Here is a 12,898-nt window from a genome sequence, read left to right on the forward strand (position 1 = left end):
GAATGCCAGAGACTGCCCCCAAATCAAAGAAGCCAGGAAGAAGCAAGGGAAAGATTCTCTCCCAGGGTCTGCAGAGGAAGTGTGACCTTGCCAAAACCTTGATTTTGGTGTTTTCACCTCCAGAATCTGCATATTATAACAAATTTGTGTTGTTTTAAGCCACTCAGTTCGCGATTGTTATTTCATTCCTAGGAAACTAACACATTTCCTCTACAGAAAAACTTCTTAATTTTATCTAAACAATGGACAATCACACCCAAGTCAATAACTGGGGGAAAGATATGGAAAACAACGGGGGTCATGGCGGGTAGGTTACATGATGATAATAGAATAGAGTTATCTGAGAAGCAGGGTCTGCATCTTAAAATTATCAACATATTACCTGAAACAATAAAAGAATAAAAAAACATTATCAACATGCAAGGCCAGTATCAACTCAGACACAACCAAATAGTTAGATCAATTATTAAATGTTAAAATACATTTTTAAGTAGATGGCAAAAATTGCTGCTTCAAATATTGCCCCCCCCCCGACCCCAACGACCAATTTATCCCTTCCCCTGCTTTCCAAGATTCAGCAGCTAAAGAGTCAATGTCTTTCTCAGCATGGGCCTTAAGACAGTCATTTTGACTGGTTCCTTGTACTAGAGGTTCTTGCATATTTTTAATATCATCCGAGATGAAATAACTAATAAAAACTGGGTTTCCTGTTGGCTAAACAATCTTCACAGCTAAGACCCTTGAGGAAAGTAACAATGGAATCCCTATTCCGTGAACATTCTCTTACTGAGTATCTGGCCAGATGTTTACTTTGTGTCAAGGACAATGCATGTTTACAAGGTGTTGGAGACCAGAGACTGTTTGCATGGTACTCACGACAATGTAGATTCATTCAACATTTTTTCCCCAGAGTTCTTAGTCATGCTTTTGACTTGAGAACACTGAGGATGGAAGAAGAAAAGAAAAGGGAACCACACTTTCTATAAGATTCAGGAATCACTCCTAGCACTGAAGTCAGGTTAGAGATTTTACATCGACCAAAGCAATGGATTCTGCCTAATTAATTTTGATAGCTAGTAATTTCAGTGCTATTTGCATATGACATCATCTGGAAACGTATTTCTTATTTAGCCTTCTCTCCAAAGGGTCATATCCTTCTCTGCTTTTTTTTCCCCAGTGACAAATAATGGTCTATATGAAGAAATAAAGCTTTGTGTAGCTTTGAAATGTCCTAAATAAATTGTTTTCCAAGGCATAACTTTCTTCTCTTGTAGCTCATTCTAACTGAGCTAACACATGAATTATGCTACTAGGAATACGCTCAGGCTTAGCTTCTCATATCTTTTTTTTTTTTTTTTTTGGCCAGGGCTGGGTTTGAACCCACCACCTCTGGTATATGGGGCCAGCGCCCTACTCCTTTGAGCCACAGGCGCCACCCCCTTATATCTTTTTTTATATTAAAGACCAGTAAAACCATGAATATGATTAATCTGTTTAGCAATGTAAACTACATAACTTTTACCTGGTTTGGAGAAATACCTGATGTTATTAATTGTAACATTACTCTGTACTTTTACTTGTTTTGTGCAAAGATCAAAGTGTCTTTGTGAATAGCCGATTTTATTTTGATTTTTAACTTTTCACTTTCCTTTTGGTGAAACTTGTAAGAGGTAGTAGTTTCCTTCTCTTTGTCATCAAAAAAAATTTTAGTAAAGGTTCTTTTAATTAAAAAAAAATATCAAAGAGGTGTCTATGATGACACTATACTTTTATAGTGACACTATATTTTTATAGTGTCATCATAGACACCTCTTTTCTTTTTTCTAATAAAGTGGATCATTGGATCTGCATTTAGAACAATATATAGTATACTTCAAACACTTCAGGCCTTGGGAGGAATTATTCCTAAACACCTATCAAAGTTTACTGGAGGAAAAGAAAAATAACCACATTGTGATGAGGACTTATAAGCTTTCACTATGTTTACCAAGCATGTTTTAAGACTTAATGGACTGAATGGTGCCATTACAATAATTCTGGTTGTAACCCATGATGGTTAGACAACTGGAATCAACAGCCCATTACAGGATAAGAGAAGTATAAGGAAGGAAATTAGATGCATTAAGATCACCCTAGATTTCCAACACAACTCATGGGCTGCCAAGTTTCAAAAGAGTCTGGACTTAGTGGCAGCCACAGAGGAGTTGGACCAGCCATGGGCATGCAAAAGCAGGCATCCTGGCAGAAGATTAACTGTCCCCAGTCAGTATATACTCTTAATCATGTGCTCTCTACTACCTTCCTAGAGATAATAGCTCCTTTCAGGCAAGGTAAGAGAGACACTTTTAATTGTGTTCTTCATCTAGCTTCCACCTGGTTCGCAGACCATTCCAATCCAATCTGTCTGGAACATCTACAGGGCATCCAGGAAAAGGGATAAGAAAGGTACACAGACCCTGCTCCCAAAGCTGTTAAAGATCACTTTTCTTAGCACTTATACACACTCGAAATGTAGCTTATATAAATGTATCTGACTGTAGTCATAGTTTCTTTAGGAGAACACCACATGTAAATTAAAACATTTCTAGAGAATTCATTAAAAACTTTAAGGACCAGTATAACATCAAAGACTTTAAAGTATAGCATCTTAAGTCCTTCATTTGACATAGACAGTCAAAAATGCATGCAACTAACTTTTAAGATTGGCTACACAGTAGCATTGAGGACATGAGGTAAACAGAGGTTGAGGATGGAGAAATAAAACCTAAGTTCAGGTAAGAATGTCTAAAAGAAATTTTCAAGATATGCCAATGACAAAAATGTATTATGGCCTGAATTATTTCTCACTAACATTCGTATGTTGAAGTCCTAACCCTAGCACCTCAGAAGATGAGTGTACTCGGAGAAAGGGCCTTTAAAGAGATGATTAAGTTAAAATGAACTCAGATGTGTGGGTCCCAACTAATTATTATGAAGACAAGGTGGTTATATATAAGAAGTGACTAGGGCACAGAGAGATACAGAGGAAAGAGCATGTGAAGACAGAGGGAGAAGACAGACATGTAGGAATGAAAGGGAGAGGTCTACCTTGATCTTGAATTTTTTCTAGAATCTAGAACTGTGATAAAATAAATTTTTATTATTTAGGCCCCTCACTCCTCTCTAGCACTTTGCTAACAAACTAATACCGATGACGTGATTTGAAGAAGACTACTGAAGAAGTTTGAAAGAGAGAAGAAATAAAAAAAATAAAAAATCTCTCTTTCTTCTTGACTGAAGAAAGAGAGAAAAAATAAAAAATTAAATGAAGACTAAACTTATCTATCAGTAGAATAAAATTAGGACCAGACATTGCAGGATGTGTTGAAGAACTAAGGCCTCCTATCAATAACCAGCACTAACTTGCCAGGCATGTGGGTGAACTTGGGAGGTGCATCTGCCAGCCCAGTTAAACCTTCAGATGACTGCGCCCCAGGCTAATATTCTGCTTGCAACATCATGAGATTCCCTGAGCCCCCCAGATAGGCTGCTCCTGGATTCTTGACCCACATAAAGGGAACAAGATAATAAGTGTTTATTATTTTAAGTTGCTAAGTTTGGGGGTAACTTTTAAAAAACCAACAGATCACCAATACACTGATAAAATTATAATGAACTTATGGATTTAGAAGACAAATAATCAAGGTGTAAGCCAAAAATACAATCAAATAGCTAAAGGTGGCAGGAAGGTAGTAGAGTATGGTGGTTAAATCTCAAGCTCTGAAGTCATACTTAGCAGATTAATTCCAGCTCTGTCCATTTATCGAAATGAGAGCTGGGGAAACTTGTTAAATCTTTGTGTGACTCAGTTTTCTTATGAGGAAATGGGGTTAATAATACTACGTAAGCGTAAGAAATAAGAAATGAGGTTATTTCTAAGTTCTGGTGCATTGTAAACATTTGATAAATGGTGGCTAGCATAACAAGGGTGGGGCGAAAGAACTAAAAAAGTGGCATCAGAGTTGTTTACCAAAATCATCTACTTTCTGGAAGTGGAAGGAACGGCCCCTAACTTTGCTTCCTCAAGTGACCCTTCTTAAGGAGACAGTTCTTAATAAGGGTCAGTGAAAAAAAGTCCACCCTTTCTGGAGACTAAAAAGGCTGTCAAGTTTAATGAAACCAATAATGGGGAAAAATAGAATCTGTTCATCAACTACAATCACCCACGTGGTGAGTCCCGCTCTGCCCTAATCCTGAAGTGTTAATGGAAGTGCAGAAAAAAGTCAAACAAGATGCTATCTTGCAGACCTGATGAGATTGCAATTTGCAGACAACTGGGACTTATCTCTGATGATGAACTAGGTGTCAGGGCTAAGAGGAAAGAAACCAGCTGCCTGGAGACCTTGGAAAGCTGGCAGCAAGGGCCAGGGGCACCTCTCAAACTCTGTGCAGACTAAATGCATTTTCAGGATTAGATAATTGTGTTAATGAACAGCCACTAAGAACAGCCAAGCAAACAACCTTGTATTAAAATAATTGCACACATTTAGGGAAGGGGTATATATGTCTACACCTGAATCTCTGCCAAAGCAGCTAGCATTACCTTCAAAGTTAAAGGCGCCTTACGGGTGAGTATCTATTTAAATGACATTTGCCTTTAAATATAAAGACACAAAGCGCTGTTGATGGCTGTGGAACAAGGTGCAGAATGTTGAGAGGGAGGCACGTGGAAATGGCATTATAATGAAGCATAAAAAGAAAGAGTTGTCAAAATGAGGAGGCTTTAACAAGGATGTGTACATTGTCTTTAGAGGGAATACACAGTCTAATGAGGCTATGATACCTTGTTTTTCATCCCCCACCTATGTGCCAAATAAAACAGAATCAATGTGTACCAATCACTCTGGGAAGAATTTCAGCTGACAAAGCGTCCCAGCTTCCAGCCGTGCTCTGTAGTGGTACAGAGAGTGTATTACTCTCCAGAAACAGAGAACTTAGGGTCCATATATAATATTCATTTCAATGATGGAATCACGTTTTCGTCCAGCCTGGTGGCTATTTCACACTTGAACACAACTGTTTTTTCATTACAAAAAAAAAAAGGATATTGTTTTGAAAATGTTTATAGATTTGGAGTAATACCTCCTCAGTCTGTCTCACGGACAACAGGATTTCAATAGCGTTCCATTTTACCACATCGTTTTCATTAAGATTGCATCTCATCTGAATGGGGAGCCACCCAAGGGATCCTCGAATGAAAGTTTGCATCCTCGGACAGATGAGAAACCTGAGTCTACACAAGGTTAAGTTGGGTTGGGATTACAAGGCTGGCTGACATACTGTAGCCAGTGGGATCCTGAAAATAATCACAAAAATATGAGGAAGTTGTTAGATGAAAAGGAACACATTTAAAAGAGTTGGAGAAGTTTTGAGTCTGGAGACAAAAACCTAGTCACCAAGGTCCTAACCCTCATTCTGCCCTGAGTGTGTTACTTTGGCAAAGTCATTTACTTTCTATAAACTTCAGTTCCTTATCTTGAAAATGTGTTCCTGGCTTAGATAACCCCTAAGATCCCTCCCATCTGTAAAATGTCAGGGGACAAATGCTTCTTACTTAACTCTGTGTTTGTCAACATGTTTCAAAAGATAATATCAGCTGTGGAAATTCTAGGTGCTGGAGAAATGACCTAAGAACAGAGCAGCTCCGATTCTGAAAATGTACGAAGTTCACAGTGAAAAATGTCAGCTTGGCACAGGACTTTGTATATTATTCTTTACCTGCAATTACAACAGCAATAGTAATAATGGCATTTGTTTGCCCAATTACCAGTGCCAGGCATTATGAAGTCAGCATTGTTAAGCCAGGAGTTGTTAAGCTAATACGTGCATAACAGCTCTTAAATCCTCACCGTATGTGTATAGGATTAAAAAACATTATCCCCATTTTACAGATGAGGAGCATGACAAAGAGCCTAGAAGAAGGAACTTGCCTAACGTTACTCGCCTAACAAGTGGCAGAGGCGGAAGTCAGTCCCAGACCTCTCCTGGAGCAGCATCACTGGCTTCCAGCAGCCTGCGAGGCTGAAAACCGTGATCTGCTTTATGTTCCTATGGGTATGTGCTATGCAGTTAATGAAGCTTTAGGGCCAGAGTCCCATGCACCTGTTTGCCTTTAGCACCAAGCAAAGGCACGTAAGTGTTAAATAAATGTTTGTTAAATGAATGGTGTTAACAGGTGTTAAAGTAAATGAAAACCCGTCTTGAAGAATCCCTGAGCAAAGTCAGTTATGCCTTATAAGTGACCTTAAACTTGTTTGATTTGCAAACATAAACGAAACTTGAGCTGTTTCTTATAAATACCTACAAAAAGAAAAACAGAACATAAGCTCAACCAATCAGAATCAGCCAACACACATGTAATTGAGTAACTGGAAACTTGCCAGCAAGACAGACCAAACAAGGCAAATTTATAACCGTAACCAATGAAATATTTCACTTCTGTATTCACTTTTAGAGGCTTATACCTTACACGTCTCCAATGGAGCCTCCCTATGACTTCTGGTTTGGAAGTTACTGATTCATAAACCACTGTTCAAATAAACACCCTAAGTGTGAATTCACACCTTACTGCCACAGTGCACGCATTCTGGGTGAAGGGCATGCTTCTAACTCTGACTTAAATGTACAAAAGCAAAGTCTATCACCAAAATGCAGGCCCCCCTATAATATTCTGAAATTAAAAAAAAAAAAAACTAAGAAAAGAAACTTTAAAATTTGTACTGTTCTCTAGTTTGCCTTTGAACGTGGGTCACTTTTCACAGCTTCTCATTAACGTAGTAGGCGGCAAGGTGATGGGTGGAGATGAAGAATTCTCCTCGCACCATGGCCTCTTAGACTAAGGCCCCCTTTTCTAGACCGTGCCTACAGAGTGGTAGAACTATAAGCCTGTGCTTGGGAACTCTGGTGCTCACCTGCTGCTGCTGAACCGATGGGACCTTCAGCACATAACTATTTCCTCTCAGCATTTGCAGTCCGTGCCTCCAGTTTCTCTCACCAAATGCAATTTATCTCATTCTCCTTTCCTGGCATCGTACTCCTCAGCTGGTACATCTCCTTTGCTTATGTAGTTCTTGAGCGGGAGTCAAAAAGGGTTAGCTTCGATGCTAATTGTGAGAATCCTATCTGGGCTCTAAGCATGAAGCAAATGTGACAAGGTGGCACATGTTACTGCAATGCCACCACGGCTCTGAACCCCCATCCCCGCCATCGCCATTACTACTAGTGTTCTCTAATGTCTATATTATTCCTAGAACAGCATAAACCCAAAGTGTGGAGATTTTTCCAGAACAGTTATAATTTCAAAAGCAGAGAATAGTATGCCAAATCCATCCCCCTATATTTTGGTAAATAAAGTTACATCAGATACAGAAATGCCCACTCCTGAGCATATTGCCTGAGGTTGGTTTCCAACGATAGAGGCAGAGATCTTTCTGACTTGAAAAGCTGAACATACTATGTGGCCCTTTGCAAAAAAATAAGCTTGCCAGCTCCTGAGTGGTTTTTACCTCTGTCTTGTTACCACACCTAAAACACAGTAAATTATTCCAAAAGGGATGTGCATCGCTGTAGAGAAGAAAGAGCAAGGGGCAGAGAAGCCCCTCCCGTTACTGCAGCACTCTAGTCCTGCCCCTTGTGCTATCCAGACCTCTGCATGCAGCCAGAGGGGCCAGAGAAGACGTTAGATTAGATGACGGTCTTCACTGCTGCATGATGTTTAGTTTTCTTCTCGTAAGACTATTAGATCAGGGAGCTGGTATTCTGTCCTGTCAAAGACTGAGAAGACTTTCCAAAGAAGCTCTAGGCAGGCGCTGAACTCAAAATTCCTTAACAAGTCTTTATAGTAGTCATTAAGAATATTCGTATTAACCTGGATGGACGTGGAAGACATTATTCTTAGTAAAGCATCACAAGAATGGAGAAGCATGAATCCTATGTACTCAATTTTGATATGAGGACAATTAATGACAATTATGGTTATGGGGGGGAAACAGAAGGAGGGAAGGAGGGAGGTGGGTGGGGCCTTGGTGTGTGTCACACTTTATGGGGGCAAGACATGATTGCAAGAGGGACTTTACCTAACAATTGCAATCAGTGTAACCTGGCTTATTGGACCCTCAATGAATCCCCAACAATAAAAAAAAAAAGAATATTCTTTATAATGCCCAGCTCTGAAGAAGTATGGTAACGTGGTAGGTGGGCATGGCCATAGGCGGTTTGAATTCCTGCACTGAATTTGATAAGCTGTGTATTGTTGGGTAAGCTACTTAACTTCCCTGAGCCTAGTTTCCTGGGAACAGTGGTATCTCATGAGGATTCTTATATGGGTGACAGACACTGTAATATACGTAGAACACCTGGCACTTGACAAGGGCTCAATAAAATGGTAACTGCAACCATTATTATTACAACCCACAGGATGTGAAGTGTTAGAATGAAACACAAAGGAGCCTCAGAAATGGAGAGAAATACCCATTGCAGGTTGATGTTTGAAATGTTTGATTGTCAGAAGAAAAGGACATGTTTTCTTGCCACTGTTCAGCAAACATTCCTAGAAGAAAAGAGCTCGTAGCCAGAAATCTGGGAGGCTGAATATTATATTCCCTACTCGTTTCAAGATTCCCCTAATCAGCTCCGGAGCCTTTCTTTAACTTACCTCTTCACAATACATCTCAGTTCCTCCACTCTAACTTCAAATCCACAAAAGCATCCCTTAAACACACACATACAGCTAATTCCAGGACTTCCAAAGAGTAGCCACATGGTTTATCATACATGCACATATACACACACACCCTACAAAGACACACACACACACACACAGAGATATCGATCCCATATTCTCTTCTTCAAGCCTAAATGATTTGTTTGAACCTTGTCTTAGAGAATTAGCTGCTGTCACTTCCAAGGGATGATGTGCAAGGGTTTGATTTACAGCTAATAGAAAAATCTATTTCTTTCAGTTTCACTTCTGTCACACAAGGACCATCGTGTTCCCTACAGAAGTCTCCTTCTCCTTCTGCAATAACCATTGAGATGACAGGGCTCAGGCAACAATCTGAGCAGCCTGTGCTGACTGGCACCTATTAGTTTTATGACCGTGGGTTCAGAATGGCCTTGCAGTGTCTACAACCTGTCTTAATGAAGACGGGTAAGACAGCTGCCAATGAAATCAAATTTCTCCTCTTCCTTCCTTTTCATCTTAAAGCCCATCAAGCTTTCATCTTCAGCAACAAAACAGCTGCCGGGGCACACGCTTGGGCACAGTCAATCACAGCAGACAGTTCGCACATTGTCTTTGGAAAGTGAACTTGGAACTTGGGCTTTGCTGCAATGATGACGCACAGAGGAAAGGACTAAGTGGCTTCTCCATGTCTCCCTGAATAAGAAACAGCAACAAAACTAAATAGCGTGATGAATGTGATACAATAGAAGGGAAAATTACACTGAAAAGTTACAACTATGACATCCGAAAGAAATTGTAATTATGTCCCTCCAAATAGGAATAGCAGTTCTCTTGTAAGAGCAAAGGTAAGAGAACATTTTTTAGATAATTCAATACAGGGCCTAGGCTCAGCCCATCTATAATCCTTGCTCTGGCAAAGTCTGTACTTCCTACATCTTTATATTTCTGTTAAGTCCAACTCAATTAGCACTTTGTGGTAAATTGTTTGCAAATACAGCGAGACATCATCCCATCCCTGCCTGCCTTTGTTACGTGATTTTCCTGTTCTTCTAAGACATGCAATCTACTTCCCCATTCATTGAATGTGGTCTGGCCCTGGGACCGACTGTGAGCAGTAGAATGCAGTGAAAGTGCTCTTGTGTGGCTTCCAAGCTCTCAAGAGTGGCTGCTCTTGTTACTTCCTTCTCTTGGAATGCAGCTCTTAGGCCACCATATGAAGGAGCCTACCTTGCCAAGAAATGGAATAGAGATAAACTATACTGCATGACCCTCGCACACCCTGCTGACTGACGACCAGGGTGACTCCCTCAGATGAATGAGTTAGACCATCCTAGACTATCATCCCCAGTCTATTTGCCAGATAACTGCAGCTGCCTGAAGGACCATGTGAGACCATCAAAACTGCCTCATTGAGTTAAGCTAAATTGCGGCCTCACAGAATCATGAGCAAATAACATATCTGTTTAAACACAGCATTTTAGCTTTTGTTTGTTATGTAGCAAAAGCTAACTGAATTGTACTTTACCCATGAAGTCTTCTCAGTTACAGCTGAATTTCTGACGAAGTTAATTTCTAGCTACAGAAGACCAGATGATCACATATTCTTAACCAGAAGCAGGAATAGAGACCACGGTTCTGTGATTGATGATTCCTCAGCTAAGAGAGGTATCTAAAGAACGGGGGAAAAAACATCACCTATACCCACCGTTAAATTGGGACCAACCAATGAGTGCATGTGTCCAGAGAGGGAAGTAAAACTCGGTGGGAATCAAACAGAGGGGTGAGGGGAGGAGGAGTGGGTGGGAGAAAACATACCTAGCACGGTACGGTGAACGCTATTTGGGTCATGGGCACATTTATAACCCTGACTTAAGTATTACAAAAGTGATCCAGGTAACCAGAACCATTTGTACCCCCGTAATACTTTAAAATCAATTTTAAAAATTAAAAATAATAAGGAGTAAACCAATTTGCTTTCAACACTGACTTGAATAACTGCAATTACATCTTTATTATCTGAAGTGGGCTTTGTAGGTTGTTTACATGTTCTAGAATCAGGAAGAAATGCCACAGAAATTAGCCTCTGGCTGGTCATCTCTTTACAAATCAGTTATAGTCCATTTTTAGAAAATCTGATAGACACAAAATCAACCTGCTAATACAAATACATTTAAGGTTGGTTATGCATAATATGAAATTATCTGCTTTAGAAATAAAGGATTCAGCCCTGAGAACGGTGGAACTTAAATAAAGGGAACCCACTAACAAAAACAAAAACAAAAAACACACACACAAACAAAAAAAAAACCCAGGGTGGTGCCTATAGCTCAGTGAGTAGGGCACCAGCCACATATACATCAAGGCTGGTAGGTTCGACCCCAACCTGGGTCAGCTAAAACAACAATGACAACTACAACAAGAAAAATAGCCAGGTGTTTTGGTGGGTGCCTATAGTTCCAGCTACTTGGGAGACTGAGGTGAGAGTTGGAGGTTGCTGTGAGCTGTTACGCCATGGCACTCTACCCAGGATGACAGCTTGAGACTCTGATTCAAAAAGAAAAGAATCAGAAGACAAATGTCTCTAAACTAAAAACTGCATTGAATGAGAAATATAACTGAATTTACAAAGAAAAGCTATAATTAAATGGCCATCTTTCAGAAACAGTCCTCTCCTACACAGGAGAATGATGTTTCACATAGAACAGCACTCTGCAAGTTGTGAAGCATGATATGAATGAGAAGGGCTATGTTTATTTGCGCCTTTGTTACTGTTTTTTATACTGATCACAAGTCATTTGAAATGGTCCTGGTGCCACGACTCCAGGGCTGGTTTGGGACACAGTCGCACTTGTGGAAATTCTGACCCCCACTTGGAAATGACTCCCCTATCCATCTCTAATTTCCATCCTCAATGTCACCACCCTGTCTTTATCAACTCTCCCTTTGATGACTTTGAAAATCAGCTACTTCATCCTTCCTAATTCAAACTCTTGTCACTGCAGTTCAGCCTACATGGCATTGCCAGAATATTTTTTTTTAACTCATCATATTTATTCAGCCAACATTGGATGAATACTCATTTGTGGCACCCCCAGCAATTGTGCTAGGAAGAGTCAGACAAAATATAGGCTGCCCTGTCAAAGGTGAGTTTCTGATAAATAACAGGGTTTTTGATAGAGAACTATAGAACAAACATCGTAAGAGACATATTTACACTAAAAGAAAATAGGTTGTTTATCTAAATGACAAGTTTAATTAGGTGTGTTCCATTTTTATTTGCAAATCTGGCAACCAATCCGATCTCAATGGAGTCACTTAGGACATACATTGTTTTTGTTTGTTTGTTTGAGACAAGAGTTTCACTGTCACCCTACGTAGAGTGCCATGGCATCATCTCATAGCTTACAGTAGTATCAGACTCCTGGGCTCAAATGATCCTCTTGCCTCAGTCTCCCAAGTAGCTGGGAAAACAGGGACCACCACAATACCAGCTATTTTTTTTCTATTTTTAGTAAAGATCGGGTCTTGCTTGCTCAGCCTGGTCTTGACCCCCTGAGCTCAGGGGATCCATCTGCCTCAACTTCCCAGAGTGCTAGGATTATAGGCACAAGCCACAGTGCCTGAACAGGAAAACAGATATTAAACAAAGGACCTCATGACCAGATATAAAATAGAAATTGTAGAAGGTGAAAGAGGAGAAAATTCCAGAAGGTTATGAGAACCTATATTCTGGGAATTTTAATTTCTCAAAGAAGTGGAAGGGGGGCTTCCAAAGGCAAAGACCTTAGGGTTAAGTAGGTGTCCACCAATGGAAGAGGCGAAGAACTTGTTTAAATGGGATGAATAAAAGTGTAAGGAGAAGGCTAGGGGACTGGAATAGACAACACAGAAGGGCCTGTGGGTGATGGGGCCAAATGTGCTAGTGATGGCAGACCAGTCAAGACCTGTAGGCCACATAATAAACAGTTTTATCTTGAAGTGAAGGGCAATGGAAACCCATAAAGAAAGAAGTTTTTGGTTGATTCTTTCTTTGCTTTTGTTTTGTTTGTTAAGTAAGGGAGTTACAATGCTAGTTTCACATTTTGAGAAGATACAAGCAACCTCCTGTAAGATTTAAGCATCAGCTCCTCAGCCTTGAATTCTTGCCCTCTTGTGATAATTATAAAATAATTGCAA

General features: G+C 40.0%; 1 protein-coding gene across 18 annotated transcripts in view; it reads right to left on the reverse strand.

The window, feature by feature from the left end:
* The window catches only part of NRXN3 (neurexin 3), a 1,789,915-nt gene that overhangs the window by 585,063 nt on the left and 1,191,954 nt on the right, over window positions 1-12,898 (reverse strand). The gene's annotated exons all lie outside the window — the stretch shown is intronic.

The sequence above is a fragment of the Nycticebus coucang genome, chromosome 9, assembly GCF_027406575.1.
Source record: "Nycticebus coucang isolate mNycCou1 chromosome 9, mNycCou1.pri, whole genome shotgun sequence".
Lineage (NCBI taxonomy): Eukaryota > Metazoa > Chordata > Mammalia > Primates > Lorisidae > Nycticebus > Nycticebus coucang.